The sequence below is a fragment of the Pyxicephalus adspersus genome, chromosome 3 (assembly GCF_032062135.1).
Source record: "Pyxicephalus adspersus chromosome 3, UCB_Pads_2.0, whole genome shotgun sequence".
NCBI lineage: Eukaryota > Metazoa > Chordata > Amphibia > Anura > Pyxicephalidae > Pyxicephalus > Pyxicephalus adspersus.
The window spans coordinates 71,126,269-71,145,692 of NC_092860.1; the positions used below are offsets into that span (position 1 = coordinate 71,126,269).

Sequence of the window (19,424 nt, forward strand, 5' to 3'; positions counted from 1 at the left end):
GGGTCTTGTGGGAACTTTTTTGAGATTTTGGCGGTAAACAGCAATATTGACACTAGGGGATGTTAATGGAGGGTGAGGTTGGAATTATTTGGAAATGTTGGAAATACTTTATCACTGACACCAATTACTGTGATGGGGTGTCCTTTTCTTTTTCCCACTGATGCAAGGACATTATTTAATCCTACTGACTACTGGTGCAGTGGCATTTTTTTTACCTAACCTGATCACCAATGCAGTGACATTTTTTAACTCCTATTGATCACTGAGACAGGGGCATTTATCACTTCTACAGACCACCAAGGCAGAGACATTTTTACTTCTACTAACCACATTTCAAACCCCAAACAGTTTGAATGGCTCTTTTTTTAAAGTATGGGCGCACCTGATTTTAAAATTATTTGGATAAAATGTTTAGTACAGTAAAACAAGTTTTTGTAGTTTAAAAGTACAAACAGGTGGATAACTGAGGCTTCAGAATTTAAACAAGAACAACTGTGAACCTGCAAATTATCGAAAGCCTTTACTGCAGCCCCCAACACCTTTATGCCCCACAATAGTAGAACATAATCCTTTTCTGAGGTGCATTGCAAGTTAGACAGCCTGAACAACTAAAACTTTCAGTACTGTGTCTATTTTTTAAGAGTACTGCAACAATCACTAAATTGAAAGTGGGAGAAAAGTTCCATCATGGGTGTCAGTGGCAAAAATAGTATACTTGATTGTTTTTGGACACAAGTAAAATTTCCACATTGGTGTCAGTGGACACAATCAAAACCCAGCACTGAAGCCAGTGAGCACAATATTAACCCTTGGCAGGGAAGTCAGTGGCCACAAAATTTCCACATTGGTGTCAATGGACAGAATCAAAACCCAGCACTGAAGCCAGTGAGCACATTAACCCTTGGCAGGGAAGTCAGTGGCCACAAACAAAACTTCCATATTGTCATCAGTGTACAAAATAAAAATGCCTAGCATGGTGTCAGTGGTCAGTATACCAACCCCCATCATTGGTGGGAGTTGCTGCAATATTAACTCTCAGTAACCATGTTTGTGGATAAAAGGAAAAAAATCAAGTACAGTACATTTGTGTTAGTGACTAAAATAACAACTTCCAATGTGGTCATGATGGTGCTGGTCATGGTTAGTGCTGTTAAATCCTAATTGGTGGTCACCTTTCTCCCCGAGGCCTAAAAATTACTTGCACTGTTTTTCCTATTGGGATCTTGCTGTTGCTCTGGGAAGTCCCCACAACTGAACCCAGGACATGGTGGTAAAGCTGTCGTGCTAGGCATGCCCAGGGTTCCCCTATTTAATTAAATGTAAGTACACGGCCAAAATAAAATTCAAGTTTCACACAGACCTAAATCGAATCAAACTTTGACAGTTTGGCTAATAATGCTTCTGCTTACCAGGGGACTGAATCTTTAATATGATAGGAAGGCTGGCCTTTTCCCCACAAAATGGTGACTACTGTACACAACACGGTATATAAATAAAATGTTAATGTGTCAATTCTTTCATATGTTTCTAACCTCTTGCTTGCTTATTGCTTGATTAAAACATCAAAAATGGCAAAATTTTAGCCATGATTGTACAGCTCATTGGGTTTGATAAATGAATGACACCTTGGTGTGATAGCTATACAATAAAATAAATGAGGTATACAAAGAAAACCCTTCCCAAAGACAGAAGAAAAACTGTTGGGTAAACAGCATACTTTAACTGCAATATGTCACTAGTGTAAATGTAAACTATTTGTTTAAAACTATAGTCTTTCAACATGTACTATGACAACACAGTCATTAAAAGCTCCACAGTGTTAATTCCAAGTTTTCTTTATTTTACACTGAACACCATTCTTCAGACATACCTGAAAAACAGCATTTAGGTCTAGGCTTCTACCCTTATTTCTGTTTTTGTCTGTTGGGCTGACAATCACACACACAGACAACATACTGAGAACACCAGGATACTATTTATATTCTGTCCATGACCCATGGGATATGCACTAAAAATAAAACAAATCTGTAACTGTTCCCTAACAGACCTAATATACATTTTGTGAGGGGGGGGGGGGGGGGAGAAAAACCAGATAACAAGTATACAACAAACTATATAAAAGTAGCTTGAGAAACTTTTTTTTTTTTAATTATTTTTCACCATACCTTTAGTAAAACATTTTACTTTAAGTGGTCCACCATCAACTGTATGGATTGCCACATATTTTGGACTCAATTATTCCATCAGTTTTATGTTAAAATGTTAATCTTATACGCTCTAGAACCATATTCTCTTAGAAAACACCTGGCTCGCCATTGACCTCCCATTTCCATAATCCACAGCTTCCAGGCAGTTTGACTGACACCATCAGTGTGCCCTTGGAATAGCAGACGATCTATCAATGTGCCTACAAAAGTTCATTGTGCACCTTGTATAAAAGAATAGATGCAAAATTTTAATGCACTGGTCTCTTACTATGAAAAATCTTAATTTTATTTACCAATGTTCAGCATCAATCTAGAGTTGGATCTGCTTAATTTTGGAGCAGGTCCTTCTGTTCTGCCCCAGACTATACCAGGACATTTAAATCAATCAATCTTAGTGATGAGCTCACCTGTATGACCCTGCTTTTTCTTCTTATCAGCTCACATTCCAACACAGATATACATAGACACCAAGGGTCTAACAACAGGTCAGTTTCAGATAATTACACCACTTCCATTCATTTATCCACAATCCATTTATTATTATGCACATATTAGTGACTTGTATTTCTAGGTAGAGTTCAGGTTTAATGATTTGACCACTACACAGCACAAACACAAAAATAACACCTGCTTTTATGCAATATTCATTTTCACAGCACTCTCAGAGTCGCTTAAGTGATCCAAACAAGAGCTGATAACCTCTATTTTGGTAGTAGCCATTTAACTTAAACTGCTCCTTACTGCTGTCCTAGGATGGGAACCAAACTCCATCACCATGGGCAATTACAAGATTACATATATGCTTTAAAAAAACAATGCACAATATTTTCCCTCAAGATATTTCTGCCACTCATTTCACAACAACATATTGCCAACTATTTTAAAACATATTTTTACCCAGCTGTTCACATTATAACTAAGTGTGATGTGCAGCATTCTAGAGAAAGGAAATAACATTTTCTACATCTGCTGTACCAAAAATAAAAAAAAATAAAAATATTTGTTCTAACTTATTTGGTGGACTCATTCTTTTGCCTATTATAGGCTGTTATGGATCTTGAGCATGACTCTAGGCTGACAACCAAAACTATATATAAATACAGTATACAGTAAGCATGTTTTTTATCCACAGTTTGACAACAGCTATGTTTAACCATATTTTTCATTACTAACACTTTGTTGTATTTTGGGTTAAAGCCAAACCAGAAGAGAATAATGCCATAAAATGAGTTAACAAAAAGAGGGTCTATAAACAAATAATTTAACTGTCCCAAAAAGCTTTTAATTATTATTTTGCCATGCCTTTGGAATTATAGTTTTCATTGGGTGTTTAGCTTTTCCCCCTGTCTTCATCTCTGCAGACATGATTGTATGTATATATATATATATATATATATATATATATACACACACACAGAAGTATAAATATGTATGTATATATATATATATATATATATATATATATATATTTATATATATATATGCTTCTTGTGTGAAACCTTGGTAATGAGAAACCTTTGTATAGACCAAAAATTAGGAATAAACCAGCTAATATTATTAGGTTTGATACTATATTCCAAATACTTACAGATTTCAGCAGGTTTTATGGCTTTCCATGCCTTTTTTGCACATCTTTTTCTTTCTGTTCAATACTCATTCCCTGTGTCATTCCACTTTGCTATACATAACATATTTTATGGACTATTTGTTTGATTTCTTTGTATATGTGAATTACTTGGGTTGTTACTGATGTCTGATGTAAGATTCATGTCAATAGCTCCATTAGAAATATATTTACTGAAAAACGCAGATGTTTTCAATACTTATTTTCCCTGCTGTGTATCATTGAAGAGATGTTGGAAAAAAGCTCATTATGTTGTTGAACACACAGTGTACAATACTGTGTAAGCTCCTCAATATTTAGAGGTAATAGTGGAGGTGTGCCTGATCAAAAGAAATATCAAAGAACCATGTAACACTGCAGTTACAATTTTTAGGTATATTTGTCTTATATTTTTAGAATGTACAGTACTAAAATATACAAATTTCAGAAACGGTACATCCGTAAAACTTTGCTAGATATGAAGAAGTCCTTATTTAGTTGTCTAAACAGAGTCTGAAGGAAGGCAGTAGCATAAGGTCCACTTCCATCTGGAATTGTGCCAGTTCCATGTTATTGCAGCTTTGTTTTTTTTTAACTTCTGCAGGACAGAATAGCATTTAGCCAGCCAATAACTTCTGTACTGCATTTTAAAAACCATGCTGCATTAAGCACCAAGGAAAATGTAACCATTTAAAAATATATATATGTTTATAAATTAAATAATTAAAATAAAGTTCCAAAAAAAAAAAAAGATATGGCTACTTATACATTATATACTGATATTTTGATTTCATAAGGACAAAGCATTGGTGCAATTAGCTCTTTATTAAAAAAAGGATTTTTTTCAGTGTAATATCATTCACACAAACTATGACATTGTTTACAGAGCAAAATCAATAATATATATAGGTATGTCAAAGAATATTTGTTCTGAAAAAAAATCCTTTTGACATAGCTATATATATTATTGATTTTGCTGTGTAAACAATGTCATAGTTTGTGTGAATGATATTACGCTGAAAAAATCCTTTTGACATACCTATAAATAATATTGATCTTGCTGTGTAAACAATGTATTTATTTCAATTTTCTTTTTCATTATTCAATCCCTATGTATATATACAGACCGTTAAGCTTGTTTATTATCTTATCCCTGAGGAAGCCCATTCGTGGCGAAACGCGTTGGATTTATTACACTTTAAGCATGGTCTTCTTCATCACCCTTTTTTGTATTCCTTAAATATACGTATGTACAATGTTATCCATATACTGTGAAGTGTCAAACAGTTATGAGGTATAGATCTGTCTGAACTTGTTTACTTTACTAAATGTATTAAAATACAATAATTTTGTTTCTCAAAACTATCTGCGAGCCCAAAACCTCTTTCTTTCCCTCCTTTGATTTGAATGTTAAATTTAGACTAAATAAAGAGGTGGCTCAACCTTCACTGTAAAACTCTAGTAAGGGGAACACACTTCTCTTCTTATAATTGTCAGCAACACCAAACCTAACCATATAGTCAACCACTGCCATATTGTAACATGTCACAAGTGAAGGAGAAATGGCAAAAGACTCCACCTATTCCCAGGTCCCATTAGGGTTGGTGGAGCCCCTTGTGTAAAAGGTTTTTCATACCAGATCATATTTTCTTCATCTACTCGAAACCCCTTTGTAAAGCTCTGACATACATATAGACTTGTGTATGACATGTTCTTAATAACCACCACTAATTATGTTCAAAAGTCTGGCATTAATTGGGTATATTACCCAGCATCTCGTCATGTGGGGCTGCACATGACATTGGGAGATTGTACAGAGTTGATGAAACAAATAATAAAAGTACTATACATCCCAACTAATAAAATGCTTACTAGTGCTGCCAACTTATTCCAGAATCATTACTTTCTGTAGAAAAGACATAGAACCAAATGTGTGGGTCATCTTGATTAGATGGCACAGTTATCTAATTTAAATTTAACAAAGATTATCAAATATTCTGCAAGTAATGAAATAAAAAAAAGTCATTTATACCATCCCTAAAAATTGTGAGCTGCTGACTAAAAATAATGTCTGTTTAACCAAATATCGGGCTATATTAAGTTTCAATAAGTATATATACATATTAATTCTCATTCTCACTAAAATCTCAAATATATTCGTAAAAACTATTATGTCACGAATTTTGAATATATAAACACTAAATTACTTTTTATAACATAAGTGTTGCTAAATTTTTGTTACATATAAATTTTGAGGGTTAATATTGATTCGCTTTTGATTTGCAGGTGCATTTACGTCTTAATTGCAAATACATTTTTTATTTCAATACATTATCAAATGCCAATGCTTGCCTGTAAATAACAAGCAGCAATTGAAAAGAAAAGGCATTTGACCTGCTTTGTGTTCACAGAAACACAATGCAAAGAAAGTCAAATGCTACCTATGAAATGCTCAACAAAGTAAAAGTGATTTGGACTCATGTCAAATGCAGGAAAACAAGACCCGTGGGCATCTACCCTAGAATAGCTTTAATACCCTTTAATTCTGTAAGTAAGTCAGTTTTTTAGTATCATAAGGTGGAGACAATTTGTTTACACTGGGGTGATTACAGTGGTCACCTTTCATTCAATAAAAAATTGTATCATAAAGGATTCATATTGTTGCTGTAACTTATTACAAAGAATTAGCTGTTTATGTAAATCCATTACTCTATCCACTATGCTCTCTAGAGGGTGACAGTATTGCTGTCCAAGCATGGCTACACTAGTAATACTACTGAACAACATAAAAACAATAACAGTGGCTGCTAAACATTACTCTTCCATGTGCCCCTCTCAAATCGCCTAACCATAGCAATACAATCCAGTGCTGGCAGCCTATTTGTTGATAGCAACTGTGAAGCTCCATTTAAACAGCCCCCTGCAGTGTTGCCGTGTTTGGGCACCAAGGCTCATTAGTAACTATACCATTTAGACACAAATATTTACTAAGACAAAATATGGTTTTGATCATTTCACGCTTTTCATGTAAAAAGGGATGTCATTTCTTCCAAGATATTCCTTTCCAACATGTTAACTAGTAATTCAAAAAAAGTTTCACTTAAAAAAAAAATGTTTCCACTCAGCTTCCCTCACTAAAACTTAGTGTGACGTGCAGTGTCATAGGGAAGACACATAGCATTCCCCACATCTGCTCTACCGAAGAAACTAATAAATATTTGTTACAACAAAATGAACACTTGGTGGTCGAATTCTTTTGCATAATAAAAGCTGCCATGGTTCTTCCACTCTGGGTAGAAAATATTTCTCAAACCAGAACATTATAAACATACAGTATATGTCAAACAGGTCTTCTTTTGTACAGCAGCTAGGTTTTATTAAATTTGAGTCACTATTTTATAAAGAACTATTTTACAAACTGCTTCCGGTAATCTAAGCAAACCAACAAAATTACAAAAAATAACCCTACTCTTTCCGAAAGCTTTCATGTCAATTAAAACACGAATTAATCCATGTATGTGCTCATTATAAAGACATTAAATGTACATTTTTAAAATACTGTACAAGGAGATAAAATTTTCTTTGTAACAGTTTCTTATGATCCTGAGCAAGTGGTAGTACTCATGGCTCTATTGCATTGCACAAAACTGCAATATGTGTAAATATAAAAGGGAAGCAGAAGGATAAGTTCATCTGCACAGCGCTGATTTCTTCATTGGGCCTGATTTATTAAAGCTCTTCAAGGCTGGAGAGCATACACTTTCATCAGTGAAGCTGGGTGATCCAGCAAACCTATAGAGGATTTCTTGCTCTTTGCTTAGAATCCTGGACCAGATCCATTCCAGGTTTGCTGGATCACCCAGCTTTACTGATGAAAGTGTATACTCTCCAGCCTTGGAGAGCTTTAATAAATCAGACTTATTGTCTCATAAGTAGCTCTGGCAATGCTGACGAAAGGGGCCTGGACTGCAAGAACTGCAAGAGAATGACAAATCTTTTGACAGAGAAGGAAGCTGAGTTCTGGAACACTCCTTCTTGTACCTGGCTCCTGACCTATGCCAGCGCAGTCAGGCATATTCCTGTCTAACGGCCTCTGCATAGTTCTGGCAGAGAGAGTGCAGAAAGCATAAAAACAGTAACAACCTGGGTAGTTATGCTCTGAGCAACAGTGTTTGTTTAATATTTTTTTCTTTTATACAAATACCATTGTGTTATTTTCACATCCCCCATTCCCATTGGACTCTATACTGTGGTACATAGTCCTAACTAAGGTTTTATTCCCATAGCTGGTTTCTATGTAGTTTCCAACTTGTTTGTAAGGAATTTAATATTGATATTATTATACATACAAAATCATATGAATATTGCAGTAACAATTCATAAACAAATATGGATGTAAAACAACTAATGTCGGTGAAGTTCTTGTTTGAATTTGAAACAATTCACTCTTTTTATATTCTGTTTTTTTTTTTAAATTAACTTTTATTTGTATCTTTGAAACTCCCACATATAACCAGGCATGCTCCTTCAATCCATGCCCAATATTCAGTGCAATCTAGGCACCTAAATTACCCATACAGAGCACACATATTTTTTAGAGGAGGTTCTATATGAATGTTTGAACCTGTAGTTTGTGATAGTATATTGTGCAAATATAAAATGAATAGGGGATGTGTGATTCAGCCTTGCCTACCTCACTTCTTATGGAACACAACCCTCTCCTCATTTCCCCCTTTCCATTTTATCTCCCTTATTTCAACAGGTATCTTCAAATTATGGTTCTCCTGACATTAAATGGCCAGCATAATTTAATACACTTTCTCAGGGCCTGCACCAGTCTGTGATTAAACAGTGAAAGGAGAAGCAGCACAGCGTTGAGCTGATTTTTCAGACATTTTGCTTTCTACTCTTATTAGTATCTTCATTGTTAGCACATGACCTGATTGTCTTCTTGTACTGCTTCTCCTCTCAAACTTAAGCTATGATGTACAAGGACTGTAAGAGGTTAAGTAGATTATGTCAATAAATGCAGAATAGTGGTAATTTGTGTATTTTATTATGTGTCTAGAGTTCAGCTTTAAATAACATATAACATAGAAATTACAAAAGTACACAAATCTCCCCCCTTAGTTTTGATCTTTTTTTGACAGAGAATTTGTATCATCTTTACCAATCACATCTAAAGTACTGAATATCAATGGCTAAGCTAATCGGTATATACATATCACACTATGAATTACAGTATACTTTTATAGACTTAAAGTTGACATATAAGTAAAAAATTAAAATTTGTTTTTAAATTGTACCATAGTGACAGCACGTACAGAGATGTGACTGACAGCCTGTTTCTAACCTCATAAGAGTAATAACAGTAAGTACATCTTGAAGAATCCTAAAAGCTCTTTAGACAGATACAAAATGGATTGAGCTAATGATTAAACTGAAAGCTAATTAATCACTAAAAATACTGTATGTGGAGGCCAGTGATCTGAATACATTTCTAGAAACTGGGATCAACATGTACACACCTTTCAGAGGCCCCCATATTGGAAGAATGTCAGTCCCTAAATGTGTCTTCCTTAAAAACACTAAAGATACTGAAGACATTATTATTATTAATTTTATTATTAATAATAATATTATTATTAATAATAATAAACTTTAATTAATAAAGTGCCAGCATATTATGCAGCATATATTTAAAAGGGACAGCAAATGACAGAAAGACACAAACAATGACACAGGAGGGGGAGAGGATCATGACCAAAAGAGTTTATAATCCAAGAGATTCATACATATCTGTTCTGTTTCTTTTTAATCAAGTTTACTTTATTGGTACAAAATTATTTAGCTTTTTTAAGTCAAAACAAAAGAAGGAGCATTTTTATTATTAACTTTTATCAGTTATAGTTTTAAAATTTTTATAGTGGGTCCCAGTGGAGGTGTATAAGAAAGTGTACAATGACAGTGGGTCACAAAAGAATATCTTTGGTGGTAGCCCCAAAATACTTAATTTCTTTAATGTATGTAAAAGTATTTTTTGAATGAAACTTCCACAGACATAAATAAGGCTAAGTGTACATTGACTGTTTTTCCAAACACCCATACTGCCTTTGAACACGTTTATGGGCATTTATACAAGCATTTAAAAGATAGTGTTTAAACAAAATATGAAAGTTGAGGGAAGTATTTATAAATGCTTATAAACGACAATAAGTGCTTTTATTTCCATGGAACAAAAATAACAAAAACAAAGAGAAAAGACTAGGGTTTTGAGTGGCTAAACTTCAAAATGTATTTAGTATGAATGCTTATATACCATAAAAGTGAGGTAATACAATATTTACAATGAAAACAATGTAGAGTTGGCTCTCCTATGTGAAAACACAAAGGAGAATGCCAGGTAAACTAAAAGCCACCATACTAATTCTTAGTAATATCTATCATCACTAATATTCGTTATATGCTTTAAACATTGGTGATTGTGAATATATCATCAACTGTATTATTTTTATAATATGATGTATTCTCCAATCTTGTACATTTTATGTGATTGCTTAAACCTTCAACTTTGCTTTATAATACAGTTTTTTGAAAAGTCTCTACATGTTCCCTGAGGAAGCCCGAAACACGTTGGAATTGAGACAATTACCATTCCTATAAATAAGAACTAGTCAGGTGGCTTTTGTGTAGTTTACCTGGCATTCTCCATTGTGTTTTCACATAGGAGAGCCAAGCTTACATTGTTTTCATTGTAAATATTGTATTACCCCACTTATATGGTATGCAAGCATTCATACTAAATATATTTTTAAGTTTTACCACTCAAAACCCCAGTCTTTTTTCTTTGTTTTTGTTATTTTTATATATTACCCCTGGGGTATGCAAACAATATACTCACAAAGTATTAGGAGTTACCCACTCTTCTCTCTCTCTCTTATTTTTAAACAACTATAACTGCTTGTAAACACCCCCATTGATTTCAATGGACGCATGTATAATGCACAAGCAGCTGGGCTAAATTTAGTCCTGGTAGCCGGCATATCCTGACAATCTGTTCATTTTTAGTTTCACCTAAAGCAAACTTTATTTCCACTTAAATCCTTGTAGCAGCAGTGGTAGCTTTGACAATAGGTCTGGTCAACCGAACAGACAATAAACAGATTTAAATATTTGTTGTTACCAGTGAACAGGCTGAAAAATTAGTGGCATCTTCAATGGATATGGGATGTCCCTTTATATTAAGTTTGGTTTACTTTATTAAAAGTGAGTCAGACCACTATAATGGGAACAAGCAGATGCATTTGTCAATCACAATTCCTCTTGCTACTCCGAAGACCCATTCTGACATAACAATTGCAGAGGTGGAAAACCAGCAGCTCAAGCTTGTAAAGCTCGGCTAGCAGTCCATCCTAGTTACCTAGAGTCCATGAGAACCTTGATCCTAAATGTGTCAGTGTCAGCCCTTCAGCCTACATAATCACTAACCATCAGTTTTAGAAGATGACTTTGACTGCTGCCTGTGGCTGAGACAGGTGGCTATGAAAGAGCCCAATGAAGAAGCCACTCTTGGAGTTGTTGATTGCCAGACCTTCAGTAGAATGCCTGATTTGGGAGCAGCTCTCTAGGATACTAACTTTGTTCACTTTGGAGAACTTTTTCCCTTTTCCTGTTTTATCTTCAAGGCAGAAAGTGAAAGTAAAGTTTTAGTGAAGTGCTCATAGTAAAAATAACCTGATAAGAGTTTAGGTCTTTCCTGCCTGGTCTTTCAAAAACTATAAAAAAAAAAAAAAAAAACTTTTGCCCGGACATACACTTAAAGTGATCCACCTCATTTATCCCTTTAAAATCTGTCATCTGTTCCTGTCCTCTCACTAAACCAGCAACTACACAATAACACTATGGTTGCCCCTAGTCATCTGATTATTTCCAGGGCCACAGGGTGTGGAAGGCATAAGGAATTCATAGATCTTGATTGTATTTAAATCCTGGAAATACAGTGTAAATTCAGATTTGACCTATAACCAAATATCATCCCTACTTTACACTAGCATAATAACATATATAATGGTATTTTAATTTGCCAAACTTAATTAACTCCTAATATACTGCAATTCCAAGAGCACATGCACACAGGATATGTACTGAGCTGGGTATATCTGCACAAGAGAAAACACAATGGTGTCTATGTCTATTCACATATTGGTATGACCCCTAAAGGATTCTCCATTTCTTATTACCAGTCCGTACTCTGATGAGGCACCATTTGGGTTCTCTTTTTCATCCTGCCAGCTCCAACTTTTACCACTTAGCAACTGGTTGTGATCAGGGCTACATATTCAGCTGTGTTAACATTTTGTTTTGTCCTATTCTGTCCTATTTTGTCTTTTGGCCTATCATCAACGTTTTACTTGGTTACAACTCCCTCTTCAATCTTCCAATCAATTACAGGCTCTTATAGTCCAGACATTATAGTCCCACAAAAAACTACTTGCTCATATCAGAGTTCAGATAAGTTTATGTCTAGCAATAATGGGAAGAAAGGCGAGTAGTGTGGCGAAAGTACAATTAGTGTGGTAATGATAGCAAAGCCTTTCCAAAAAAAATTTCAAAGTATGCAAAAATTTCTGTCCCAGACAGTTATCCAAAAACAAGGACAAAGAGTAAGATTTTGAAAGCTACTTGGTTCCCTTTACTCTAATGATTTTACAAAAAATAAAATAAAATAAATATTGCATTGATAACATTTTAAATTTTACTGTACTATTGCTGTTATTGAAATAGTATTAATAAAAATTACATAAAATCATAACAACTCATACCTAGAATACCCTCCTCAAAGAGATCACCAATCAAACTGTTCCCAGTTTATTGGTCCCAATTTACTACCCCATAAACTCTATGCCATCACATTAATGAGTGCACAGTACAAGTCAAACATCATAATTGTATCCGCACAGTATTTACAGTGCATCCACACACACACATACACTACTGAATTACTCACATTGCAAGTGTATCCATTATCTTCAAAGACAGGTTTCCATGTTACAGATTTCCCCTTAGTAAATCAAGCTATTGTTGTTTCAAATGTGAGAAGTATACAGATCATTCTCCTTTTCCTTTCCAAAAGCAGACTGATATAGGACCAAGCTCAAGATTTCACTGAATGCAAGTAAATCTTTTTGCCTGACCCTTTAGAGCATTCTTGTTTTGTGTTGCTAGCTATAACTGGATTTTACTCTCATATAATGCACATTCACTTTGGGATGACGATGAGCAAAAGCAAATTAGTAGTCATTGATCATTAAACTCGCCACCTCTATAATCATATTTAAAATTTTGCCATATTTATAAACTACTATCACTAAAAGAAATACCATTTTAATGAACTTGTTTACAAAGCTAAACACCTCTTCCAGTAGGTCTTGATGGATGCACACTGACTGCTCACTTGTTACAGGGCATTGACTCAGTGAATTAGGTTCAGCCTCATTAATTTTGAAAAGTCACAAAAAAGTTTCCTCCATCAAAACCTCACCCAAGTGCTTAGCTACATGACAGGTTATACTATACTATATTGTATCATCTACTTTATAATTATTATTATATTTGTATTTATAAAGTGCCAACATATTACACAGCACTGTACAATAAATATACTTGGAGTGATCACTGTACAATAAATATACTTGAAGATGTCAAAAAAAAACAATGACCAAATATTCTCCCTATGAACGAAGAGCAAATACTTACCTTTTCCACTGGTCCGTCTGGGGAATAATCTTTAACAAAATCTGTTCAGATGCTGACATTTCTGGAAGTGTCAATTTCCTGGTCCCGATTAAGCATAGCAGCTCAATTGACCACCAAACAAAGAGACTTTCAGAAATGGAGGCAATAGGATTAATAAATATTTACATTAACACATATTTACTCTCTCTTTTGCAGGGAGAAGCTCTTTGGCCAATTCAGTTTTCCAAATCAGGTCAGGTCAGCTTGAAGGTCAGTTATAAGTCCTGCTGTGGACAGGTACTGGTGAATTTTAGATGGATGGTGGGAAAAGTACAAACTAATTCATATCTAGGTCAACTGATTAAATACTACAGCAACTGTGTACTGTGGCGTGATGTTGCTTGAATCTTCAGTATAAACCTACATACACACACCCAATGCTTCTCGTTCAATAATCGGCCCAGGACCGATATCTGACGAGAATCTGGCGTGTGTACAGCGCCCGTCGTCCGAACGACCATCCTGGCGGATCTGCAGACGATTGACCACAAAAAATTGTAATGAAAGTGAAGAGGGGAGAGCGCAGAGCAGGATGCCGCTCCGTCATTCTCCCCTTCCCCATAGAGCGAACGGTGCTGTATGTACAGCACTCATTTATGCATCATGGAGTCCTTAGTCAATGGAAAGGATCATGAAAGATCCTTTCCAACCACAATTATTGGACATGTGTAGTCAGCTTTAATGTCAGGATCCACAACGTAATAATTAATTCAGTTAATGTGGCTCAAAGTCCAGAATTGTGGCATCTCTTCGTCATATTAAATGGGTTATTGTATGTGTATATAACCCATATAATACTTTGAATACATGCTTTGAGTTCCAGGCTGCTTAAACCCCCATTATCTCAATTATTTTTCTCTTTATAGAAATCCATGAACAATAAGTGTTGAAAACACAAGCTGCACAATATTACATGACTTTCACCATTTGAAATAAAACCCAGGGATAAATAGCTTGCTCCATGACAGCCACACACAATATTACCTTATAATAAAAAATACTGTGTTGTTATTTAATAAAAACACAGAATAGCAGCAGCTACTAATAGTTATTGAAAATCAAGAATATTTACATTTTCAAGGACAAACCTTTAAACCAGGTCTTGAGCAGCAGAAATCACAAAGACTACTTAGGAGAAAACATAAACTGCACAACTACTGATCCTATATTGAAGTATGGTAACTTTGTATATGGAGATACCAGTCAGAGATCAGATATTCCACTGCTTCTCTGTGTTCAGTGGGAAAAGACTTTTCATACATGGAGATGGAAAGGTAAGGTACTCACCCCAGCAGCAATGTGTGATTATCAGTGCATGTCCCCAGTATTATTCTAGCTGTGATAAGGCATAGTACAAGTCTTTTGTGCAGCAGGCAGGTCAGGCTTTACAGCTTGAAGTGAGGGGAAAGTTGTCTGGAGTGTAGAGCTGCTCCTGCCCACAGTCCCTGAGCTCTTCCTCCTCAGCACTGCAACAGGCAAGAAGCAGTTTGTGTACATACAATCCTCTCAGTGCTGTGCAGTCTCATAGTTACTTTTCATAAAGTACAGCAGAGGCTATGTTGTTACAATCCTAAAACACCAACAATCAGTCTATCATAATCCTGAATGAGATAGTATTTACTTATACAGCAGACATGACCTATGTGAGGACAGGGAAGCTATGTCTTCCTTGTGTTATGGTTCCTTTTGTTCAACTGTGTGAGGGAGTGATAAAGAAATGAATGTTCTATTACCACTGCTGCCTTTTTGTTTCTATGTTTTTACTCCTGGTGACAGTTTGAGCACACAGGAAGTGAAGAAAAGGTGCAACATGGGGCTGACATATGCTGTAGCCTTTTTATAGGGCAGGTTCAGATCTGCAGGACCTTGCAACCACACACATTGCAGTACTGGTTCTTTAAAAACAGTTGTTTGCATGTTACTGAACCACTCACTCCAACCCTTTATTAATATTGCCGCTGTAACCGCCTCACAACAACTTCATCAGTCTGCCGTTGGCTCAAACACAATCTAACCTCTCTCATTCAATAAATAGGACCCTTTTTTTGAACATGTATGAAATAAATTGGGGTTTGTTTTCTAAACACAACAAGTGTTTGGCTGCACAGTTGTGGATTGAAGAGCTGCACCCTACAGCTACATCTTGTCCACGGTGCAGTTTGCCTCTTCCAACCACAAAGCAGACGTGGGTCTGATATACAGACATCAATGGTCTGAAAAGGCCTTTAGTGAAATACAAAAATAAAAACTGTCAGTGTTTGTATTAGAAATATATCCTCTATGATGTTTTTAAACACTGCAAATGGTGTACTTTAAACAGGATAACTTGAAATATGGAATATGATTTTTGGTTTATAGGTTTTTAGGTTTTTTTGTTTTTGAGCCAGCACACTGTTAAGTCGAGTCCACAAAAATCCTGCAACATGCACACAGTTTAAAGCAACATAGCCTCTGCTGACACCTTTTTGTGTTTTATGTCTTACCTTGTTTGTTGAGTTTATTTAAAAAAAAAATAGGATGGTAAGTGGACACAGGTGTTTGCTAGAATATGCTGGAAAGCTCCACTTTTACAAATCTACCAACAGGCAGGTCAATATTGTGAAAAGGGTCAGATGATGTCCTTTCTGCAATAATTCCTTCTATCTGCCTGATTGCTTGTGGCATCTGTCAAGATTGAAGATTGGGACAACCCTAGGGGAACAGGGGCAGATAGGCATTGCAGGTTTTGTTGCTCTTTAAAGCTGAACTAAACTCACCTCCCCTCTTTCCCTCACTGGCACTGACTTTACATGGTCTTCTCAGGTTCCAGATTGACCATCTTGATACACACAAGAATTAATTGGTTCCAGCAACATATTCTGAGAATGTACACTCAACTGCGCATGTGCAACAGTGTATGAGAACTTTGCAGACAGGCAGGCCAGTGTATTATACTCTGGAGGAAATATACCATGCCTACTTTCAATTTTCCAATGTTTAAGTTTAATTTCACTTTAAGTGGATCTAAACTCAAATCAAAACTAAGCTTTAAAATAAAACTTATGTGTTTTATTCACTATATATCTGTAGATTTCTTTAAACCATACAAGGAGATACTGCCATGAAAGTCCATGTTAAAGCATTTATTAGTGGAAGGGGAGTCTTTATGTCTGCTAATGTTCCTTAGTTGTGGTTCTGCATTGTCCCCCTGTCACTTGTGGACCTATTAAAGCTACAAGTGGACCTGCTGACAAACACTGTGCAGGCATTGTCCATTGTTGTCACTATCAGGAAGCTAGTCAGGAGCAATGATGTGTAGACAACACTGAACAGTGCATGCACACAGGAAGTGGCTAAAACATACTGGGGGAAATCAGCATTTCTGAAATGCAATGAAAGATAAAATAAAGGTGCAAACAGTGATTTAAAAAAATGTCAAAATTATCCTCAGTGCCTTGGCAAAAAACATCAGACATCGATTAAAACAGGCGATTACAGACATATCATTAGAAATTCATTTGTTAAAAGCAATGACAAAAGATGATGATCCCCAATGATTCCTGGGTGCAATCTACCTAGATAGATTAGTTCTGGTGATTGTCTTTTATTCTGTAACATGTGTACAGTTGTCAGTTGTTAATTAACCGTAGTGTACAGTAGGCAATTGATAACTAAATTATCACATCTACAGTCAATACAGCTTTATGCAGGCTCTGCAAGTGGTTGCATCCTCGCATATGTAGTAAATCTATACATGGGTTGATATGTCTTTGTTTGCAGGGGTTCCCTGAGGACCTGAAAGTTATTTCAATAGGGTTACCCTATGTTACAAAGGTCAAGAAACAGTGATCTATACAGTTGGGAAGTCTTTCTATATAGATGTTTGCCAGCTGTTGCTTTTAAGTCTAACTGGACCAAGCATTAGTTGTTTTTTTTGTTTTGTTTGTATTCATACTAAAATCTCATATAAGTGTTAAAAAATCAAATCTAATTGTTAAGTCGATTATAAAAAAAAAAAAAGCACTCTTGCATCAAAATGTTGGGGGTGGTTTCTTATTATATCGTTCTCTACATTTTACCTCCAATACATGTTAGATGTCTGACATATATTGAGTAGGCATGTTTTACAGGTGTCACCTCCCACCAGCTCGCCTTGAGAAATGCAATGCAGCATGTAGATAGGATGTAGCTGCAAAAAAGCTGCAATAGATTAAGAACATTGCCATGTAATAAAAACACCTGAAAACAAGTATTTTATTCAGTAAAAACAAGGCAATAATATTTTTACATATTGCTTTAGGAAACTAAATGTCATTCAGTTGGGATTTACATGTTCATTAAGCTATATGTAAATGTAAGCTACATAAGTAATAATTACTTATCAAACATAACACATCCCCTCCTGATTATGTTTTCATCCTGTGTTTATGTCTTCATTATGCTTTTCCTTTTTCGAAAGGATGGAGCCACTTTTTGTCCAGGCATCACCCAGCAATTACTTCGCTAAAATGCTGGATTAGAGATGACATAGTCATGTACTCCCTAACCCTAGTACAGTTCTTGGCTGTGTTCACTAATGTGTGACACAGAATATAACACTGCTGCATTTTACCTTGACTTTCTACATTTTAATGCTCCAGTCTAAATGATCACCCACTGAAGTAGAGGAAATTAAGGAAATGCTTCTGTCTGCAGCAGACAGATGACATAGGCATGGGCAAAGTCTCTTACTGTAGCTCAAAATGTTTTTTTGATAGTAGTGCACATCTTTTTTGTTAAAGGTAGTAAAAAGTCCACATTCATTTATAGACCTCTAAAAAATAGCTAACTGGTAGAAAGTGTAACATCCTTTCAAAATGCAGAAAATTACTTAAATAATCAGAATTTAATCCTTAACACGGGACAGCCCTTTGGAGATTCATTAAATCAAAATACATTTGAAAACTGAAAGAATATGACTGAATCATGCCTGTAGGAGGTCATCCACAAAAAAACTCAGTTTCTGCAAAAGAAAAGCATTAGTCAATGGTACAGCCAAGAAACCAATAGAAATTGAGGCAACTGCGGAGTTCCTTAGATAAAATAGAGAAACCAAATAGAGAATCCAGCATATAATGACTAGACACCCAAAAAAAGTCTATTTGTTGGTTTATCTACATTTCATGCCTATTAAAAATGTTATTTTTAAGAATGTTATGTAACTCAGATGGTAAAGATCTAAAATAAGCTGCAGTATTTATATAGCACTGACATATTACGTAGTGCTTTACAAAGTCCATAGTTATGTCACTAGCTGTTTCTTAAATGTCTTTAAAACAGTCTATGGTCAATTTTAGGTGGAAGCCAATTAACCTAACTGCATGTTTTTAGAATGTAGGAGGAAACTGGAGTATCCAGAGGAATCTCATACAAACATGGGCTGATAGTGCCCTGGCAGGGGTTCAAACCTGGGACCTAGTGCTGTAGAGGCCAGAGTGCTAACCTCTGAGCCACCATGCTGCCCACAATAACACATATAACATTGTGTTAACACAATAACATATAACATACACAGAGTTGTAAGTGTGCTGGAAAGCTTCAGTAGTTTATAGGCAGTTCCCACTTCACCAGAGATTTAAGCACTGCAAGAACTGCAAGCATTGACATTTTTATAATAAGAGGTAATGTTCTCTTAAAATCTGAAGTACTTTAATTCCATTAACTACCTTAATTTTATGTATTGTTTGGCTCCTATATATTTTTTTTTGGAACAATGGCTGATGTGGCTATATAAGCTCCACACTGGTGCACCTTACCCCATTAAATTACATCATTCACATTTACTGCACCTCTTTATGCCA

The 19,424-nt window shown here is 35.4% G+C and overlaps 1 protein-coding gene across 1 annotated transcript in view; it reads right to left on the reverse strand.

Moving 5' to 3' along the window:
• Positions 1-14,968, reverse strand: part of PDE4C (phosphodiesterase 4C) — a 254,317-nt gene extending 239,349 nt beyond the window's left edge. The window contains exon 1 of the mRNA XM_072405136.1: positions 14,893-14,968. The gene's annotated coding sequence lies outside the window, so the exon portion shown is untranslated. The remainder of the gene's footprint in view (positions 1-14,892) is intronic.
• Between the last annotated feature and the right edge of the window lie 4,456 nt (positions 14,969-19,424).